The following is a 19,648-nucleotide window of genomic DNA, read 5'->3' as shown; positions in this document are numbered from 1 at the left end:
AAGTGAAAGTCTTCTGTTGACACGAGTAAATATAAAGACAAAATTCGCCAATTAGTACATAAAGCATGGAATTAGAGGAGAGGTAAAGATACATGAGATCTACTATATTTCTGGAAGAACTGAATCAGGGAAGGTTTCAGTTCCATGAGTAATGTGTCTGCTCCCATAAACTACTCTTTCCCAGACATGAGGTGGCAGCGGGGCCTTAGCCTATGAGGACAGAGGAGCAACAGTCTTCTCTCCTCCATTCCTACTTCCTGGAGTTAACCAGGCCTGGGTGAGATCCCCTTCAGCCATCACCCGCACCGCTGGCAATGTTTAAAATATCCCTTCCAGATGAATGTTGTGTGTATTAGGGGGTTACGAACTGCAAGCTGTGAGCCTTTGGACTATTCTGTGCTTTGAATTTTATATTAGTACCTTATTTAATGCTTTGTATAATCTGATATTATAATGTCATACTGATATTAAGGAATGTTATAATTTATGGAATAAAGCAAAGTGGGAGGAGGAGGAAAAGATGGAAAAGTACTTTTATAAATATGAATATCATCTGACATCAAAGAAAGGAATGCTGTTAGCATTTGGCAAGTTCCTGGGGTGGATGGCCAGCAGCTACAGGAAAGCCACTGGGGAGAGTTAGAGGGTTTTCCTGTCTTCAGCAGCTTGTCTTGAACACCCCATGTTTATAACACTCCAGAAAGTTTACAAAGCACTTTCACAAACATCACAGTATATTTATTTTCTTGTTTATCTCATTGGATCCTCACAATAGTCTTGTGAAGAGAGTCACTATTATTCTCCTTACTTTATAAGTGAGAAAAAGGAGGCTCAGGGAAGAAAGCAAAGACTGCTGTTCACCTACCCATTCCCAGCTCAGGGCTCAGGCTCTTTATTTTTTTTATTTTTTTTTTAAGATTTTATTTATTTATTTGACAGAGACAGACACAGTGAGAGAGGGAACACAAGCAGTGGGAGTGAGAGAGGGAGAAGCAGGCCTCCTGCGGAGCATGGAGCCCCATGTGGGGCTCGATCCCAGGACCCTGGGATCATGACCTGAGCTGAAGGCAGACGCTTAACGACTGAGCCACCCAGGTGCCCCAAGGGCTCAGGCCCTTTAAAGGCGCTCAGTAGAGGTACCTGGATGGCTCAGTCGGTTAAGCATCCAACTCTTGGTTTCAGTTCAGGTCATGATCTCATGGGTCGTGGGATTGGCCCTGAGTGGGCTCCCCACTCAGCGGGGAGTCTGCTTGATGATTCTCTCCCTTTGCCCCTCTCTCCCTTGCCCCCCATCCCCAGAATAAGTAAATAAATCTTTAAAGGCACTCAGTAGACAGCTATTGATTTTAAGGCACTGCCTAAGTTTATGGTCCTTTAAGCTTAGAAATAGCAGGGCTGGTTCTTAAATCTAGGTTACTGAACTTCATGGCAGAGCTCTGTCCTCAACACCATTGGTTACTAACTTTAAGGAGTGTGCACACTTGGTTTAAAAAAAAAAAATCACAGACCCCCACATGATAGAAGGTGAAATTTAGCAGCCACTGAGAAAATACGGCATGTCAAAATGATATAATACATTCAGCACTGCCTAAATGATTTATATTTTAGTTTTAGAAGATAGACATATACTTCAAAACTTCCGCATGGCTGAGACTGTATTTCTTTGGTCTACAAAGCTGGCTAGGCTTTAGGTTTGTTGACCTGTGTGTCATCCCTGTAGGCTTCTCTGAAGGGTTTTAGGTTCACCAACTGGAAATCACTTGTCCACTTGTATTTTTTTCCCCTCAGTATTAGCAAAGCATTCCTCTTGACTTCGCAGTTCAGACGGTACCATTTTCCCAGAAAATCTGTATAGTATCAATAGAGGTTTTAAAGCCTCTGACAGCCTAAGGCAGAGGATGCCCATTATCTTCTAAGGCTTTAGGTTTAGGGAAACGTCGAGGAGATAACACCACATGGCAGAATGGGTGAAGGGAAGGCAATGCGTGAGTAATTCAGAGACTCCTGTTACTGAGAAGATCAATATTTCACCATCGTGGGTGGTTGTGGGCAAATCAATAACCACTTGGAGGTCCAGTTTTCTAATATTTAAAGTAATTAGCATAATTACGGCAGCTTTGCCTACCTCATAGGGTTGTTGTGAGGAAACTGTAAGGTGCATGAAAATAGCGTGATGGGTAAGTTATTGAATCCTTACACTGGACCAAGCATTTTACACGCCTTATTGAATATCATCTGCCCAAAAACCCAGCGAAGTAGGTGTTATTATGAGACCATTTTGCAGATGAGGAAAGTGAAGCCTGTGGAAATTTAATAATTTGAGCTCACAGAACTAATAAGTGTGGAGCTTCTGCTCAAATTCAAAATTGGCTCTTAAACCCCATGTACTTAACCCCTCTCCTGTATTATCAGGGTAAGAAATTGTACAAATAGTTAAGCATTCACTTTTTATTGCCCAAGGTATGCTTCGATTGCTATTTGCCAATAAACCAAAGATATATTCATCATGATTCCTGGAACCTGAATGCCAGGGGAATCCACCCCCTTGATGAATTCGAGATTCAATCAGATAGATGTTGTTTATTTGAATAGCAGTCCAGCGGAAATGGGCTGAACAAGTAAGACAACCGAATCCTGTTCTGGATCAACAAGGCATCTATTATTTTCAAGTAAGAGATGGAAGGCAATTATTAAAAATATTATTCAGTAGAACTGAAATTACCTAGCAACTAATTTAATCAAGTTCTTAATTAAGTAGAATTTTCATGATGTAACACCGTTTTGGGGAAAAAGAAACAGTGAAGCAAGTTGATAGCAAGGACACCTAAATAAACAAACAGAACAAAGCAAATCAACAGCAACAACAACCACCTACAAAACCCATACCTGAAAGGTTCCTTTTCAATGCTTGTTCTGTCTATAACTACAGTTACGGTCTTGGAAGGGGATTACTCATAAACCTAATGATGGTCTTTAGGTGTAGTAAATAATAGTGTTTAAAAAGGATGAAATCATGTTAAAAACACTAGTAAGACAGGAGGCAGGACAATCCTAAGTGGGCTAACAAAGCATTTTAGAAAATTTTCCACATGAACAGTTAAACACAAACAAGCCAAACATTCTGTATCTTGAACATTCTATTTATTGGAGGCTCTGCTGAGGTGAACTTCACGTCTTAAGTATATATTTCTAATGTAGAAAGTTCTCTCCCTTTCTCCCTGCTTTTATGCGCCCCTTCTGATACTAAACTGCTTCAATATGCTCCAGGGAAGAGAGAACCACTTCAGGAACACCCATCCCTGGAGAAGCAGAGGCCGCCGGGCTGATGTCCGAGAAACAGAACAAGTGGAGTCCTGCTGGACTGCTTTTTCTGGCCTCTGGTCCCACGCCATCATCTATTTACCTAAGGCCTTATATCCAAGCTAAACAATTATTTTGACTATTCATTAGGCCCTTGTTTGACTTAAGCAACTTTTTCTCTGGCAAGTGAAAGGTGCTATGGAAGCTGGGTCGGAAGTGTTGACAGCTCAGAGTCGTGTCCTCAGCCTGTCCGCATTGTGTTCCAGAATGAAACAAACAGCAGGGGAATGCTTACTTTGAAAGGGCTGCTTCTCTTTTGCCCCTTCAGGCCGAAAACATAGCAGGTCGTCCTCGGGTATTTCAGGCTGCGAACGCGGGCGCAGAGCGGAGCCGAGCGGCCGGGGGAGCCAAGACCCGGAGACGGGCACTCGCCGTCGCAGGGGACGTGGTTCCCGGATGGCCCTCGCGCCCGCTGGGCCTCTCGGGCTGTCTCGGCTTCATTCAAGCTCGCGCTGGGGAGCCGCCGGGCGCTCTGCGGCCGCGTACGTAATTGGCAAACGTGGTGGAGCCTCCGGCAGCGACGGCGACTTACGGCGGCTGCAAGCCGGGCCACAGCATGAGAACCAGAGTCTGGCCCCCGTTGTGGGGTCAAGGTCACGTCAGGCTGGGGGAAGGGCGCAGGAGAGGAACGGAGCCGCCGAGCCTCCTGTGCTCCCGCTGCATCTGAGACCACGAGGAAGGTGCTGCTAAGGGCTGCGGGAAACACGGGGGCAGAGTCCTGGCAGCGCTGTCGCTCCGAGCAGCGAGGATGAGCTGGTGGTCGCGGCAGAAGGACGCCACCGTGGAGCAGCCCGGATCCGGCGGGAGAGGAGAGGCTCTTGCAAAGGGTATTCCTCTGAGCGTCCTTAGACAGTACTAACGCCCGGCCCTGCTGTAAACTTGCAAAATGGAGGCAGAGAGAACCCAGACCCCCGGATCGCAGCCAGGAGCTTTCATCAGCTGGCGGCTTCGAATACTTTAGATGACCACTCTCAATTAGCAAAGTGAATTATTTCTCCTGAGATGTTTATCTAGCCAAACAAAGAGGAGGAGGGTTGTGCAATTCGATCGCTCTGCAGATTTATGGCACGGTACAGGCAGCCAGTTTGGATAACTCAGGCCGAGATGACTGTTCTGAGTGCTGTGAGCTCGCCTGAGATCCAAGATGGTTGATTAGACCCGACTTCCCATTTGGGGCTTCAATCTTCTGCGGTAGTGTTTTGAGTGAGGCTGCGCCTGTCTGGTCGCCAAGGACTATGTGTTGAACTGGCTGAGTAGGTGGCTTCCTTCTATTGATCCGTTGCACTAATTGTGCATCCCCGGGCCGTCGCTGAGAGGGCTTTGTGTATAGGAAAGAGACAGACCAGGAGTTGGGTGTTCAAAACCACACTTTTGGCAAAGGGAACAAAATACAGCTTCAGTTGCATGTGAAACAAAGTGCTTTCTTTTCTTTTTAGAAACCTTGATCTTTATATCAAAATCAGAGGAAAGAGAAATTTCACCAAGTCAGAGTGCCCAAACAATTGTGTATATACCACCTTGCAATTTTAGCTTAGAATTAACACTTTATGACGAAGGTGCATTTTGGGACCTGAATGTTACAAAGGTGAATATATAAATAACAGTGCCTCTATTTTCTAAAGCAGGTGAGGTAGGTTTCAACTCAGACTAGACATTCTTCAGCTTGATGGTTGTACAGAGGGAAAATGAGAAAAAAAAAAGTTGAGGGAAAAAAAGTAACAATCACCAGGAACACAGGAGTCTAATAAAAAAGGTATTGAACACGAAGCCGCAGAAATGCCTGAAGAGAATTCTAAGAAACCGTAAAAGAACTTAAAAGAACACAAAGAAAGTGTCTTCCTAGAAAGATTTAAGAATGAGGGAAATAATGTGCTGAGTCATTTTAGGGAATATGTTATCTGGGTCTGCCTTAAGTAATGAAAACACGGTGTAAGCTTGCACGTTATTCACTTATTTCTGGGATAATGCTTTTTAATTCTAGAATCTCTTCAAAGCAAAGTTTGTTGTTTTTAAGTAAATGTTATAGTATGGATGTAGATGTAGATAGATCTGTGCCTGCTCACCCCCACGCCCCTTCATGATGCCTGGCACATGGTAGGCATTCAAAAATAGTAGCTATTATTCCTACTTACTTACTGTTCTTCTGGGGTTCCTGCCTGGCCCCTCATCTCCCCCTCCCATGATAGTCGGTATTATTTAGGAGGATTTCTAAGTCAGGAACTGTTTTAAAGACTGTACATGTATGAGCTTGGCTAGTCCTTATGACAGTCCGCCTGAAGGAGATGTGTGTATCATCCCCCTTGTACCGAGGAATGCAAAGAGCTTGCCTGCAAGTGACTGAGTTGGGATTAGAAGCCAAGTGGCCTTGGGAGCACTTGGTCTCTAACCACTGCTACACGGGGCCACTATCGCCATTCTCTACAGCAGTGACCAGTGCGATCACCCATGACATTATTCATGGTTTCCTTTGATCTCCCAGGCTGTTTCTCCTCTGTCTGCTGGGTAGTTTAGGGTCATAAAAGCAAGTACCAAAGCTATGTCCCGAGGAAAGACAAATGTTTATCCTGGTGCTTTTTCATGGGAGCATTGCAAGCCCAGTATGATAGGAATGCTGTGGTTCATGACATGGGAACCGATGAGTTCCCACTGGTGCAGGTTAGACCACAGGGAGTCTGGACCCCACTTGAGATCTAGGCATCTTGCAGGTCAGTAGAACTTTTGAGTAAGTGAGTCAGCAAAGGGGCCAATTCTAAGGAAGTCTCTGATAAAACCCTAGATTAATTCAGTTCATTTCAACAAATGCTCATTCACAACATTATACAAAGTGTTAGAAAGTAGGTGTGGAAAAGGGAAATACAAAGGTCCATAGGATGTCATCTTGGCACTCAGATAGTTAATCATTTAGAAGAGAGTCACAGAAATGAGCAAATATGGTATATGCTAGAAGAAGTCTAATGTTTAATGGTACTGGAATATTTGGGTTTGGATCCCTCTTTCAGAAGCATTGTAGGCTTTGTGATTTTGTATGGATAAGTAACTTAAAAATTTCTGTGCATCGAATGGCTCCCTAGTAATCCTATAAAATGTTTCAGTTGGTAAAATTGAAAGGTAATTATTTAATGTTTAATTTTTAAATTAAATATCATTTTTAAATTAAAAAAATTTAATTTCAGTATAGTTAACACACAGCTTTATATTAGTTTCATGTGTACAATATAGTGATTCAACAATTTTATACATTACTCAGTTCTCATTATGATAAATGTACTTAAATATAATTTTTACATTGAAAGGCCCTTCACATTTTAGAACTATGGTTGAAAGAGTGATTTAGACTCTTATACCAGGTCTTCAGTAAGCACGTTTCTTACAGACAAGAGACTTAAATGAATAGCGCTAGTTTCAGAAACCACTTGTTATAGGAAGGGATGTTCTTTGTATCTGATGAGTGTGATAGATTTCTGGAAAAAAAAATATATATGTCTACACACACAGCAGGAGAGGTGGGGAGGAGAAAGAGAGGCAGAGGACAAAGAGGAGAGAGAGGAGGCTACAGAGAACCTGGACATAAGGAGGAATTGAACCCTGGGGCTGAGGGAGAGGAAGGTGTCAAAGATAGTTCCTAGATTTCTGCTTTGCATCACTGGATGATTGGTTGTGCCAATTACAGAAAAAAGGAAATTCTCAAAGAGGCATTATTTTATGTTCTTCATTTGAGAAATGATATACATGATATTTATGACACATGGTAGTTTTGGCAGATAATACAATAGTGAAGAACCTTGGGAATAGTCTTGGTCTCATGGAGTTTAGTCTACTAAACTCCATGAGTTTAGTATCAAAGAACAATAATGTGTAACTTTGGAGAGTGGAACAAAAGAGGCATATATTGTGTTAAACTTATAATGGACTTCACCTTGCCAGGGAGGTTGTTTTGAGCTTCCCTGAGGAGGTGACATTCAATCTGAAATCTGTTGAAAGAATGCGAGTTAATTTCAGGTAAACATATATCCCAATTTTCCCTGGAAAAGCTTAGTTTCCGCCTTTTGTTTTGCCTGGTCTAATTAGTAATAGTGCCCCTTTCACACTCAAAAGTATTCTGGTTGAATCTTACATGATCACCCTGAGTGCAGCAATCCAGGCAGGTGGAAATGCATTTCTGAAGGTCTTATGGCAGGAGGATGACGTATCTGAGGTACCCTAACAAGACCAAGTGCATCACAGCAAAAAGACCAAAGTGTGTGATGGGATGTGATGGGGTACGGTGTAAAATGAGGTTGGATAGGTGTCAGGACTTTGTAGGACAAAGGAGGCTGAGGAGTTTGACTTTATTCCAAGAGAATTAGGAAGCTATGGATGAGTTTAAGGGGACGATGATGTTATCAGATTTGCATATTGAAAAAAACAACTGTGGATACAGTATGCAGAATGGATTGGGAAGGGCAAGAATGGCAAGTTAGAGATCATTGTAATAGTCTAGGTGAGAAAAGATGGTAGCTTGGAGTAGAGAGGTGAATAGATTTTAGAGATATTTAGTAGGTAGAATTGACACATGGTGAGGAATAGCATATAAGGGCCGAGGGAGAGGGAAATAGCAAGGATAATTCCTAGATTTCAGGCTTGCATAACTGGATGACTATGCTTATCACAGAAAAAGGAAATTCCAGAAGGACCAGATTTGGGAGGAGAAGTTCTTGTGCTCAACTTTGGTCACACCGAGTGTAAGTGTTCCTGAGATTTCAAAGCAAAAATGTCAAGTAGGCAGCTAGACACGTGGGTCTGACACCAAGAGGGAATGTCTGGAATGGAGATATAAATTTGTAAGTCAGATAAAACTATGGGCAGGTATGAAGTTGCCCAGGAAGGGAAGTGAGAAGTGAATAGAACCTCTCACCCAGCCTTGAGCAACTATAACATTTAATGTCTTGTTAGAAGAGGAGTCTCTGAGGGAGAAGGGGAAGCCATGGAGGTAAGAGGAAATCGAGAAGCTTGTTGTGTCATGGAAGATAGTAATTCGAGATGGAGGGAGTGGTTTTCAGATAAATCTTGCTGAAAGGGTAAGTGAAATGATGATTGGCAAAAGTCCATTGAATTTAGTCAAGTGAGTATATTGAGAAATAGAAGCCAATTAGTTTGGATATCACACGGAGTTGGGAAATTGTGAAGGTTTTTTTTTTTTTTTTTTATTAAGGAGCAGATATTTAGATGGATCTTAAATGATAAGCAAAATTTGGAAAAGTAGCACGTTATATTGTTGGCTTGCAATTCATCCAACTATGATCATTGAAATCAAGGGATGGGATTTTTAGGGAAAAAATCATGATGATCTTAAGAACAATAATGATCACTAAGAATGATCTTAATAACAAAGCATAATTTGAAAATTGCACAAAGGACAAAACAGTCCAAGTCATGAAAATGCCTGTAAATTTTTGCAAAATACGTTGATACCCTGTCTAATCACTTCCTGTACTTAAATATACTTCAAGAAAAAAGTTTAATGAAAATCACTGCCAAGAAAAGCATTTGTTGGGAATAAAACGATGGGCCTATCAATTGAGAATGAATAAATATAATTAATAAGATAAAATACTGGCCAAGTCCCAATATTGCTGAATAATTTCTTGTTTTTTTGAACATTGAATAATTTGAGAGAAGTGTTTTAATCAATTGTTTGTTTTCATGTGCTTCTGAACTTCCTGAATCTGGCCGGGAACAAGGACAAACCTGCCAAAATACTGCAAGAAAAGATGTTGCTGATCACAGGGAGGAAATACTCAAAGTCCCATGAGATAGTGTGTTCTTAAGAGACTTCCACACCAAGTCTGCTGACCTCAGAAGGACCATCGGGCCACCACAATCCCTGCTGAAGTCTGCTCAGGGCTAGGAGGTATTTGGGAGTTCTTCATTCACTTTGTTTCAACATAGCACTCAGGATTCTTTTAATCTTCAAGTATTGTTCATTTTTTTGTTTTGTTTTTCAGAAGCAAAACAGATGACAAAAATGGACTTAGTAGGAAATGATTGATTTGATTATATTATATCCATGTTATAGGTATTATTTTGCTATTAAAGCTAGTAACTTTTATCTCGATAGTAATAGCTAACATTTATCAAGGATTTAGTATGTGCTAGGTAATGTTTGAAGTACTTCTCATGAACTAACTAATCCTTTTAAATAATTCCCTTAGATAAATATTGTTATCAATCTCATACCTGAGGGGTAGAGGCATTAAATTACTTTTCCATGATGACCTGGCCCAATGAGTGTGAAGGCAGATTTGAAACCAGGGTGACTGGCTCCAAAGCAAGTGCTCTTAACTAATATGGTTCCATCCCTGTTCAAATACATCTTGATCTGAAGTGGAAGCTATGGTATATTGTTAAGGTACGATGGGTATTATATAGTATTTGAAAACTGTATTACAAAGTAAAGAAATCAATAATGTGAGAAGCTATTTACTACCTGTATGACCTTGGTAAGTCTTAACCATTCTAGGCTTTATGAGGTCTTTTGCGTTTCATTAAGTAAAGATAATAATATCTGCCCTGTATACCTAATCAAATGAAATCACATGGATAAAAGTACTCTGTCAATTACTATGTAACGATCTTCTATTATTAAGAATATTATTGTTAATGTTACTATATAAATATTAAACATACATAAAAGACATTATATAAATTCTATATTGTATTATGCTTTTATTGTTTAAGTAGTAGTAGTATTGATATTGTTATATAAATCTGGATCAGTGTTAGTGTATATCCAAAGTGAGGAACATTATTTTTTGATATGTAATTGAACACGTGTATTAAGAGTACTATAGTCAAATGCTCTTAGAAAGCATAGAGTTTTAACAAATTAAACTTTTAAAAAATTGCAGTGTTATAGGGGCACTTGGGTGGCTCATTTGGTTAAGGGTCTGACTTTGGCTCAGGTCATGATTTCAGGGTGCTAGGATCAAGCTCCATGTTGGGCTTTCTGCTCAGTGGGGAGTCTGCTTCTCCCTCTCTCTCTCTCTCAAATAAATTTTAAAAAATCTTAAAAAAAATTGCAGTGTTATGGACTAAATTGTGCCTCCCTCTCATGCATATGTTGAAGCCCTAACCCTCAGTACCTTAGAATGTGACTCTGTTTGGAGATAGGGCATTTAAAGCACTGATCAAGTTAAGAAGAGGGTGTTAGAATGGGAACTAATCTAATCTGATGAGTACAGAGGAAAGACCATGTGAGAAGCAGCAAGAAGGTGGCCATCTCTCCAAACCAAGGAGAGAGGCCTCAGAAGAAACCAAACATGCTGACGCTTCGATCTTGGACTTCTAACCTTCAGAACTGTGAGAAAACAAATTTCTGCTTTTTAAGATGCCTAGTTTATAGTATTTTGTAATGACAAGGTCAAGAGGCTGCTTCTACTGGCAAAGAAAACTCATCAGAATTTAGGGGTTCTGTGTCCCCAGCTTCATCAGGACCTTCCCATATGTCCCCATTCCGATTTCCAGGATCCCATTCCTTCCCAATCAAGGCCCTCACTTTAATAGTAGACACCCTGCAATGTTGGGAGTTCAAACTGTAATTCAGCCACTAGCATGATGAGATTCTGGGCTTGGTTTTCAGGAATCTCAGCTCCACAGCTATAGGAAATAAGTCTCTTTCAGAGCAGACATAGAAGCTTGCAGGTCATTATGTGGTTTCTTGAGCTGGATATTTTAATCCCTCAGCTCATCTTTTTCTTTCCCCACTTTTTCCAGCAACATTAGGAGCAACCAGCCAATCTCATTATACTTGTTAGTTTGACAAAAATGCTCAAAGGAATCTCATATATGGTTATCCAGAAACCTGTCTCTTCTAAGTATTTGATCAGGGATATCCAAGGTTTTTTCATATCTCTATTGCCACATCACAACATGCATTATCAGTGCTTTATTTATTACTGGGAAGAGGTTGATAAGCATCTTTAAATCTAATCAAATTAGAGATCTAATTCCAGAAAACGGAGAACCAATTCAGAAAACTCCTTAAGATTCTGTTCCTCTGGAACCAGTCTTGGTACCTAAATCTGTATTAGTCAGGGTTCTGTTTCTCTGGAGAATCCTGACTAATACATGCAAGATTTTTCAGATCCTTCAATACATTGATGTTTACTGTGAATATCCAAGAAGGTGAGATTACACAGCATTTCCCAAACACATTTGTCCACAAAACATGTTTTTCAAGTGTCTTCTAAGATGACTGTTTTGAGGAAAATAATTGGCTATATATCATTCTACATGGAGCTTGTGTGTGTGTGTGTGTGTGTGTGTGTATTACTTAGGTAAAAATCTTAGCACCGTGAGGAACTTAGAAGTCCTCTGACTCCCTTTATAAGTACCATCACCTCTTTAATTCTTGTCCATACAACTAAATCTACACCTCTGGTTCTAATTTCTTTTTTAGGCTACAAATCAGCTGGATAATTATTCATTTATTCCTCAAAAATGTTTCTGAGGAATATTACTCAACCTTAAAAAAAAAAGATGAGATCTTACCATTTGCAACAACGTGGATGGACGTAGAGAGTATTATGCTAAGTGAAATAAGTCAGACTGAGAAAGGAAAATACCATATGATTTCACTTATATGTGGAATCTAGAAGACAAAACAAATGAATAAACAAACAAAAAGCAGAATCAGACTTACAAAACAGAGAACAAACTGATAGTTGCCAGGAGAGAGGGGTGTGGGGGGATGGGCAAAATAGTGAAGGGGAGTGGGAGATAAAGGCTTCTAGTTATGGAATGAACAAGTCATGAGAATAAAAGGTACGGTACAGGGAATATAGTCAATTGTTCTGAAATAGTGTTGTATGGTGACAGATGGTAGCTACACTTGTAGTGAGCACAGCATAAGGTATAGAGATGTTGAATCACTAGGTCATACACCTGAAACTAATTTAACATTATGTGTCAACTATACTCAAAAAATTTTAATTTAATTTAATTTAAAATTCTGTTCAAGATCCTGGGAATATAGTAGTGAACAAAACAGACAAGGCACAACTGCTCTCATAGGGCTTAAGATTCTACTGGGGAGAGACAGACAACAGACAAAATCAACAAATAAATTGCCTATAGAGATGTGATATAGGTGCTGTGGGGTAAAATAAAACAGGGAAGGGAAGGGCTGAGGGAGTGCTGCTTGGTCTGGGTGGGTGCGTGTGGGTTGCAGTTTAAATAGAGGAGGGTCTTGGGAAAATTGGACAGGCACATGCAGAAGAATGAAACTGGGCCATTTCCTTACACTACACACAAAAATAGACTCAAAATGGATGAAAGACCTACATGTGTGACAGGAATCCATCAAAATCCTAGAGGAGAACACAGGCAGCAACCTCTGTGATCTTGGCTGCAGCAACTTCTTGCTAGACACCTCTCCAAAGGCAAGGGAAGCAAGGGCAAAAATGGACTATTGGGACTTCATCAAGATAAAAAGCTTTTGCACAACAAAGGAAACAGTCAATAAAACCAAAAGACAACCAACAGAATGGGAGAAGATATTTGCAAATGACATATCAGATAAAGGGCTAGTATCCAAAATCTATAAAGAACTTATCAAACTCAACACCCAAAGAACAAATAATCCAATCAAGAAATGGTCAGAAGACATGAACAGACATTTCTTCAAAGAAGACATACAAATGGTCAACAGACACATGAAAAAGTGCTCAACATTGCTCAGCATCAGGGAAATGCAAATCAAAACCATAGTGAGATACCACCTCACACCAGTCAGAATGTCTAAAATTAACAAGTCAGGAAATGACAGATGTTGGCGAGGATGCGGAGAAAGGGGAACCCTCCCACACTGTTGGTGGGAATGCAAGCTGGTGCAGCCACTCTGGAAAACAATATGGAGGTTCCTCAAAAGGTTGAAAATAGAGCTACCCTATGACCCAGCAATTGCACTACTGGGTATTTACCCCAAAGGTACAAACATAGTGATTCAAAGGGGCACCTGCACCCCAATGTTTATAGCAACAATGTCCACGATAGCCAAACTATGGAAAGAGCCCAGATGTCCATCGGTAGATGAATGGATAAAGATGTGGTATATATATATACAATGGACTACCACTCAGACATCAAAAAAAAAAAAAAAAAAATCTTGCCATTTGCAATGATGTGGATAGAACTAGAGGGTATTATGCTAACCGAAATAAGTTGATCAGAGAAACACAATTATCATCTGATCTCACTCATATGTGGAATTTAAGAAACAAAACAGAAGATCATTGGGGAAGAGAGGAAAAAATAGAACAAGACGAAATCAGAGAGGGAGACATACCATAAGAGACTCTTAATCATAGGAAACAAAGTAAGGGTTGCTGAGGGGGAGGAGAGTGGAGGGATGGGATAACTGGGAGATGGACATTAAGGAGGGCATGTGATGTAATGAGCACTGGATGTTATATAAGACTGATGAATCACTGACCTCTACCTCTGAAATCAATAATACATTATACATTAATTAAAAAATATATATCAGAGTGAAAAAAATAAATTTGAGGATAATAAACAGAAAAAAATAAATAGAGGAGGGCCTAAGAAGACTGCTCTGAGGTGACTTGAAACAAAGGCTTGAATAGAATTGCGAGGAACCATGAGGCCTTCTGGGAGGAGCACTTCAGGCTCATGGAACAGCAAGCACAAGATCACAAGGAACATGCATGGCATGTTCTAGAAACAGCCAGGAGGCTGGCATCCTGGAGCAGAGGGAGTGAATGGAGAGCAGGAAGAGATAAAGGCGGAGAGATGACAAGCCAGGAGAAGCTGGGCTGTAGGGGATGATAGACAGTTTAGGAACTCAGAGAGAAACAGGGAGACACAGAGGGCTTTGAATGACAGAGCGATAGGATTTAATGCTTTTAAAGGATCGCAATCGCTGCTCTGGGGGAGAGATTTATACATTTAACAGATCCCAGAATGAATGTGCTATCTTTTTCTATAACCCAGGTCCTGCCTTGTGTCCTAGTCATGGCAACTTTTTGTCTCCCCTGTCCCCATGGGTGGTTTTAACTCAGCAGGGGGATAGGTGCTCTCTTAGGGCATGAGTGTGCAGGGCCTCTCTATACAAGAGTGCTAAACCACAATAAATATTCTCCTGGCTTTACAGAAAATGGAACATGGCACATGGCCACGTGGCTATTTCATTCACACAAGTTGTCTATCAATTTTATAAGCATATAAGATACAAATACATACATTTTAGGGAGACGTATAATTTACAGTATTTTATTTTATCGGTAAAATTAATGGAACTGATCCTTGCAGGCTACACACTTGGAAGAAAGACCTTGCCACATATTTACTTGGAGTAAGGACTATTCAGGAAGCAGATAAAATATAAAAATCAAGAAATATTGGCTACTGTAGAAACAGTCCCAGAAAGCCACACTTGTGTGACTGGAACTTACTAACTCGTGCCAGGGATTGAACTTTCTGCTGATCTGCCCAATGAGAACGCGGCTCTGCTCTGGGCATATTCCCCCCATGACGGTTACATGGCCCTCATAACTTGGAGACCAAAGTGAAGTGGTGGTACTTCATAAACAGAGATCATTTGATGTTTTTTCTTTTAACTGAATAAAATTCAGACAACGTTTGCCTTTTCCTAGTTTTCCAACACTCTTTTCATTCTCCATAATTTCACAAAGATTATTGACAGGAGTTTAGCAAATATACCTGTAAATAGGTGGGATTATAATTCACTAGACTCAGAAACTTGAAATTTTGCAAAATGGCTGTCATTTTTGTTTGTTTGCTTTTTACTTTCTTGGGCTTCCATTTCAACCCTCCACACTGACCCCTTTTAAAAACAGAGCTGTACCTTTTTTAGTTTGAATTAATTCTTTTTGACAAGAAGAAATTTTTAAAAAGTGCCCTGAGCTTTTACTACTTTCTCTTTACTACTGTACTCTTACAAGACTTCTGCTCTTAATGTCTTGCCATGTCCTAGGCCATGGACTGGTCCTTTTTCATTTTTGTTCTTTAAAAAGCATTTTTATAAATCCTTTCAAAATCCTCTTTCTTACTGCTTTGTGTCACACATTTATGTTGCTTTTGGTTAGATAAAACTTTCTCTGTCTTTTATGCATGTTACTAATACTTTTCAAATATTAGAATTCGGGGCACCTGGCTGGCTCAGTTGGTGGAGTGTGAGGCTCTTGATCTCGGGGTTGTGAGTAAGCACCCCATGTTGGGTGTAGACATTGCTTAAAAATAAAAAAAATCTTAAAAAAAGATTAAATATTTGAATTCATCAGAGAATTTTCTGTGCACCTTCATTGGATTCTTTAGGCAAACCTCTCTACTCTTGCTTAGTGAAGATATTTTGTGATCTCAATATAAAATGATTTCTATGTTTCTTATCTATAAATGCCAAAGTTTGAGAGTTTGTCTTGGCCATTATTAGGAAAACGGTGTCTGAATTAACGGAATGGTTACACATTAAAATAAATTTGTCTTTTAGAGTTTTCTGTCCTTATCAAGTCATATATCTGATTTTGATTGACATATATATCTCACTTTTTGAAATTAACATCTAAAAATGCTCAGCATTCCATTTTCTGTGACTTGCACTCCACCATTTTCCTCTTATGATAATTAAACCAAGAGAAGTAGTTCTTCATGTCCAAACCCAATTACATGATTTTAATCTATTTGAATATGAGAACTAGAATTGAAAAACTGATATGAGGAATTCTTAATCTCAGGAAACAAACTGAGGGTTGCTGGAGTGGTGGGGGGTGGAAGGGATGGGGTGGCTGGGTGATAGACATTGGGGAGGGTATGGGCTATGGTGAGCGCTGTGAATTGTGTAAGACTGTTGAATCACTGACCTGTACCCCTGAAACAAATAATACATTATATGTTAAAAAAAAAAAGAAGATAGTAGGAAGGGAGAAATGAAGGGGGGCGGAAACTGATCCAAATGTGTTGAAATATTTTTTTTTTTTTGGAGATGATAAATAAATAAATAAATAAACAAACAAACAAAGTTCATTCTCAATCAGGTTCTATTGATTGAGTACCTATTGTGAACCTCCTGTGCTCATGTATTATTATAGGAGATGACTATGACTAGAGCAATATAATATAATGACAGTGACTTTTTTATGCTGCCAGATGATACCAGGGGGACAATTTCTTTTAGTACCAATTGTTTAGTTTTCCATATCTGATATTTTATTGTTTATGGCTTTACTCTTACAAGTATAATTGTAACTGATGGATGGATTTTTGCACAGTATAGAATTTTTTTATAATGAGTACAAACTTGCTACTTTGTATTGCTTGTTATTTCAGCCACCCAAGATTCTACTACCTGTATTTCTCCAGGACTTCCCTGCTCTTTCAGTCCATAAAACACAGAAAATAACATTAGATTCCCACTGGGTTATTTAACCCAGTGTATCTGGTTGTGCTAGTCCAGAGTCTTTCAGACTAGACTGTGGTTTCCCCAAACTTGCCTGGCCACCCTGAGGCTGAGGGGGAACAAAATCTTGGAACATTAGAAACCTACTCAAAGCACATTGGTTGGGAAACTCCAATCTATACAGTATACAGTCTATACTATGTATATTCCATCTATACTCCAATCTAAGACAACACTACCTGGAAAGAACCCTCAAGCATTGCTCATCATATGTTTGATAGATTAGAATACACACTTCTTGAGGTCAGCATACTTCATAGAATTTAGAGAATCTTACCACTCATTATCAGGAGTTGGGTAGTGGGGGTATAGGTCATGGAAACTTAAAGTAGAAGAAGGGGACCATCATTTAAAGCAAATGCTGTTATTTCTCTGGACTGACATGGGAGTGACCAGGAAAAACAAAAGTTCTTGCTCACCTTTAGCCTTCTCATCATATGATTCAATAGAACATTTTCTCTTTCTCTCTTTTTTTCCATTATAGTTTCAGACCGGTCAGGATTTTCCCTCTTTACCCCAGGATGTGAGGGAAAAGGACTAACCATGGTTTTATAACCATCTAAGGGCAGCTGTTCTCAATCAGCTCTTCTGATTTAATTGATCCGGAGTGAGTCTGGGCATAGGTGTTTTTACAAAGATTCCCAGAGACTTCAATAGGGAGACATTGTTGAAAACCACTGGTGAATATCCCACTCTGTAACTGAACACACATGTAAAAGGATATATTGCAAAGCACAGTTGTTTAGCAAAATAGAGATGAGACATGAGGCAAAAGCAAATCTTACAGAAAGCAAACATTTAAAATATGCATCATCTTTGGGTATTTTCTAAATTATGTCTTGTTGACATTTGGGCACTCCAGTTGGAGAAATGTATTATCACTGCTCTGGTGAGTTAGGAGAGACTTTGTGGAACAAATTTACTTGCAGAACATCTTGAAAAGAAAAAGGTAGTGAAAACACAGAGTATGCATTCATAGATTGGCAAAAAGAAGGGTCAGAGCAGCAAATGGAGAAATAGTGGTGGAGTGGGTTGTTTGGTGAGAGAGAAGTTGGGGTGGCTGGGCTGGAGGATTGGGAGATAAAGACTCTTGGCCCTGCAATGAGAAGCTTGACTGTTGAGCAAAAATTAGAGCACTCCATGTATGGCCTGGTTCAGACTCAGAAGGGTAACCGGCACATTTTTTCTTGAATTGGGCAATCAGAGCTGAGGAAGGACTTTGTCAACAACAATCTCTATTCACACTCAAAGCAAAAGTATAACAAAAATAATACAATGGATTACCTTTGAAAATATTTACTGACAAGATTAAAAGCACAATAAGATATAGTATGTTTCAGCTACTTCCCATGTCCTCTACACCATGGGCCATGGCATGGTTTGAGGACTCCAAGGAGGCAGGGGGCCAACAGGGCTGACTGGCTGTTGGCCCACCGAGTTCGAGGACTGAGCCCAGGAACACCTCTTGCCGTGGTTGCGGGGCCAAAAAAAAAAAAAAAAAAAAAAGATATAGGTATGTTTCATATTGTTTAGTATATGGAAGTTGCAATTCAAGTTTTGAAGAAAAATACCGGTAATGATATAAAACCTGACTTTTATATAGCATCTGTGAAGCCATATTATAGCCCTACAATCTCTTCAACTAGAAACACAAATTCTCCAAATTCCTAAATGAGGAAGTTTAGGTTTGTAATATGCCTTTAGTAATAACTCACCACCAATTTTATTGAGGATTTATTTCTGGGTCTTTTCTAAAATTTTCAGCATCGCTTTTTTCTCTATACATGATCAGCCTTTCTCATAGCTATGTAAAGGGACCCATGCTACCCTGCCAATGGAAGGATGTTATCCTCGATGGTATTGCTATGGTACAAAAAGAACAGTTATTTCTGGGTCATTCAGGGCTAATGGTAATATAGGACTGTTTGAGTTAGTTTAAAAGTTTCATTTGGTGTCTTAGACTATCTCAGAGGGCCAACAATCACTAGCAATCACTGTGTATATCACCAAGACAGACACATTGGAAAGACAGATGGTTCCAGGGGAATTATATGCCTCTGGTTGAGCAGAATATTTGTAGCTCCTACCAAATAGCGAAAAGTGCCTTCTGAACACCAGAGATAAAAATAAGAAGGAGAGAAAAGACACACACAAAGAAGTAAATGCTTAGAATTTAAGTCCCCAAGGGTAACTGTTCTGCCTCAATATGACAAATATTATGTCATAAATGTAAAATATGCATAAATATTTTGTTATTTTATTTTATCCAAGTGTACTTTTTTCCCCACTTGGGAATATGCCCTATATAAAGATGCATAAAATGTTCACTTTGGCAAACTCATTTCCATTCATTTCTTGTTTTTTGGTATTCGGAAAATCTACAACAGTGTCAATATAACATTCTGATTATGTTTTTCAACTTCCCCATTCATTTACTTGGCTTTAAACAAAAATAATATTCAAAAGATGGCCCCAAAGAAAACATGCTAGCTACCAGGGTCATCAAGTGAACAATTGCATCTTTCTCTGAGAAGGGGGCTGGGGAAATGGACCAAATTGCAGGAGGTAGAAGCACATGTTTGTAGTCTTCTCTTTTCTCCATATTTAATAGCATGGAACCATTTATTTATTGACTGCTTGAAATAAATTCAAATAGAAGAACTTTGTGAATGCTGTAGTCTCTGGTAAGACCTACCTAGTGCCAATCTTTTTTGTTATTTATGAGAGGGCCTCAGAGAGTTTGAAAGCCTACTTTCTTTCTTTCTTTCTTTCTTTCTTTCTTTCTTTCTTTCTTTCTTTCTTTCTTTCTTTCTT

The 19,648-nt window shown here is 39.7% G+C and overlaps 1 protein-coding gene and 1 long non-coding RNA gene across 4 annotated transcripts in view; one reads left to right on the top strand and one right to left on the bottom strand.

Moving 5' to 3' along the window:
* The window catches only part of PDE7B (phosphodiesterase 7B), a 322,174-nt gene that overhangs the window by 77,994 nt on the left and 224,532 nt on the right, over window positions 1–19,648 (bottom strand). The gene's annotated exons all lie outside the window — the stretch shown is intronic.
* On the top strand, window positions 8,096–10,050 carry LOC118000825. The gene is made up of 2 exons (XR_004676574.1): window positions 8,096–9,250; window positions 9,345–10,050. It is a non-coding gene; the product is annotated as an uncharacterized LOC118000825 (long non-coding RNA).

This window comes from Mirounga leonina, unplaced genomic scaffold (genome assembly GCF_011800145.1).
Source record: "Mirounga leonina isolate KUSES-001 unplaced genomic scaffold, KU_Mleo_1.0 Mir_53, whole genome shotgun sequence".
In the NCBI taxonomy this organism is placed as follows: Eukaryota; Metazoa; Chordata; class Mammalia; order Carnivora; family Phocidae; genus Mirounga; species Mirounga leonina.
Note: the sequence above shows the minus strand (reverse complement) of the source record. Positions and strands in the feature narration are given on the sequence as shown.